The sequence below is a fragment of the Saccoglossus kowalevskii genome, chromosome 20 (assembly GCF_978046115.1).
Source record: "Saccoglossus kowalevskii chromosome 20, keSacKowa6.1, whole genome shotgun sequence".
Classification (NCBI taxonomy): Eukaryota; Metazoa; Hemichordata; class Enteropneusta; family Harrimaniidae; genus Saccoglossus; species Saccoglossus kowalevskii.
In genome coordinates, this window is record NC_140660.1 from 15,176,681 (window position 1) to 15,179,992 (window position 3,312).

The 3,312-nt window shown below is 36.4% G+C and overlaps 1 pseudogene; it reads right to left on the reverse strand.

The window, feature by feature from the left end:
- Window positions 1–1,608: 1,608 nt before the first annotated feature.
- LOC100367653 (ribonucleoside-diphosphate reductase small chain pseudogene) lies at window positions 1,609–2,514 on the reverse strand (annotated as a pseudogene).
- Window positions 2,515–3,312: the final 798 nt, after the last annotated feature.

The following is a 3,312-nucleotide window of genomic DNA, read 5'->3' on the forward strand; positions in this document are numbered from 1 at the left end:
ATGAATAAACGAAATATGCAATGCCGAATATGAGAACGTACACAAAGTACTGGCCAATATGTGCCAATCTACATATGGAGCGGTATACCGCTTCGATGCCATGCTCTAAGAATACACACATCCACATTATATATGTTATACGAGAAGTATGAAAAGTGCTATTAATATGTGAATATTCATTTATTTAATTTAATCAAACCTTGCATTTTGTCTGACATTTGTTTTAAAAAATCAATCACACTCATGTCAGCCGATTAGCCGAAAACCATATACGACAAAATTAAAATAACGCATAATACAAATATAATAATTAACAGCTTTTTGAAAAAGCCGCAGCAGCAACAACAGCCTACGAGATAGCAAACATTACTGAAGCATGTTGATCGTTGATACTCCTTGTCATGAATTCCCATCCATTCTGCGACATCGCCCTTGATGGGGATGGGGTTGGTCATACAGTTGAATCGCTGGGAAAGTAATACGTGTTCGATACTGTAACGATATTCTTCTTAGATCTTGAAGGAAGTATATATTTTATACCTCCAACGATCATAAATATTATAACGACCATCAGAAGCACCACTGATACAGTGTTGTTAATCACACACTATTCCATTGGTCTATACGTATATGACTGAACTACCAATAGTATTACAGCTATAAACGCGAGTAAGCCGCGGATCAGCAACGTACAGCCCATGCAGATTTCAAACATATCTGTATTGACCATCTCAATGTTTTGATAGAGGTAAACAAATTCTCCAATATCGCGTACTATGATGGCCACAACAATTAATAAATTGAAGCCCATCAACAAGCAGTAAAGAAAGTAAAAACTTATGTAAGCATCCTTGCACAGTTCAGACCAAAATAACAGAGCGTGAATGATTCCACCGATACCACAAATTAGGTTTAACAATAAAATCAACCAGGATACGCAGACACTGTAAGTGATCTTCATCTTTCACCGAAATTATCCCATTAACATTAATATCATTATTAATATGAAGACTTGCCCGTGATTTGTAGGTAAATATAGTGTATAGAATGACGAAAACAATGTTAGTAATTTCACAACCAACTATAGTGAATAATGCGTAGACTACAATATGGGTACACTGGTCAAAGAAGAGGATTTTATGATTTACACTGTGTAGTACAAGAAGTAGTAGATAAAACAGGCAAGAACCAATGACCAGCATACTTTCAGCACGTCTTAATATAACAGCAACACGTGCCTCCTCCACCATAATGAAAAAGTTTTCAATAACAAACATAATATATGCAGCGCCTCTAACAAATATAAAATCAAATCCATATGCCAAGATAAATGTATAGTCTGGGTAACATTTTTGTGTTGACAATGCCCATATTAGCACACACAACAAGGAATTCCATAATATGAACATGATTACCCTCACAATAAAACTCAACATTTTCATTCGCTTATCGAACGCATTGTTCGCAATGTAATGGCAATTCATGGTAGAGAATTAAAGGGAGTCATGATTTACTCCTAAATACATCGAAATAACGCATATAATAACAGCGCAGATCAATCCAATCAAATGTTTCAAATGAGTTACTCAGAAAAGAAATACGTTTTTTTTAAAAAAAATCACAACCAGTTGTAAAATGATGGTCATCCGGTGACATCACACCCGCTTTCTGATATTCACCAACTCTTCTTTCGAAAAAATTAGTTTTTCCTTCGATTGAGATCATATCCATGAAATGGAACGGATTGTGACTGTTGTATATCTTATCGCAGTCAAGTTCCAGCAACAGTCTATCGGCAATGAATTCAATATATTGCGACATCAGTTTTGCGTTAATTCCAATCAAGTCCGTCGGTAAAGCTTCTGTCAAAAACTCTTGTTAACAATTTTTTTCAACATCAAACATGCAAAATCGCAATGTAAACCTTCATTCCTAGAAATAAGTTCATTTGAAAAAGTCAAACCGTGTAAAATACCTTTTGTTCTTAGCCAAAATATAGCGGCAAATGAACCCGAAACAAATATACCTTCAACGGCCGCGAAAGCTACAATACGCTCACCGTAGGTGGCGTCCGACGAGATCCAATTTAAAGCCCATGTGGCCTTTTGTCCGACAGTCGGAAATGTTTCAATTGCGTTGAATAGTCGACGTTTTTCAATGGGATCACGAATGTACGTTTCAATTAATAGGCTATACATTTCCGAGTGCACGTTTTCCATCGCTTTTTGAAACGAGTAGAAAAATATAGCTTCCGGTACCTGGATATCAAGCAGAAAAGTGTCTAAATTTTTAGCAACAATTCCATCACTAGCGGCAAAAAATGCCAATATATGTGAAATAAAATGTCTTTCACTATTTTTGAGATTTGTCCAGTCGATGAAATCTTTAGATAGATCAACTTCCTCCACACTCCACGATGAGGCAAGTGCTTTTTTTATACATGATCCATATATCATGATATTTTATTGGAAAAATTACAAAGCGATGTTCACGTTCATCAAATAACGGCTCGACTTGCTTTATCGGTGAAGCCATAATTAGAATGAAGAGATGTATACAATTCAGGTTTTCTCCCCTGTTAGCTCCTATTGTTGCAATTTATGTAATGTTAAAAAGTAATTATTGTACACCAACTATATAAAAAATAGTGTAGTGTTGATTATGCGATGATCACAATTTAGCCAACAGCTCAACGTCTATACTCATGATATCAACAAGAGCATCCATGTTATTCAGAGAGTTGTGCTTTTTTAAAGATGTGTGGACGGAAGATGCATGCGTCATTTGTGATAAGAAACACTCTAATCTTTCGAACCAGTGCATAGTATTATGATAACATACCACTGCTAAAGCGTGTTTGTCGCAAATATACCATGTGTTCATGTATTCGGCCGACAATATTCGACTCATTGCAGAACCAGTGGAAACAGAATCGACATCACCATCGACATAATTTGCATACTCTAAAACGCTCTGTAGTTTTATAGTGGAAGAAAGTTTTTGACTTTCCCCACTAAGTAGAGGATCTGGAATGAGCTTTAACGACATTGTAGCATGAGCTCCACAGTGACAAATGTGGATCGCATTTGGGGCAATATGATCAATACGAATTAGGTGTGTTTTTAATAAATGTGCATCGATATCATTAATAGGCAACTCATTGGTTAGTAATGGGTCTCTGTACTTTTGATTGAATGTCCTACGTAGTACACCGATCACATCCCGGCATTGTCGAAACACGTCGGGGTAGACGAAATACCAAGCTTCTAGAATCACTAAAACTCTAATCAACATGTCGACGCATGGGGGCTC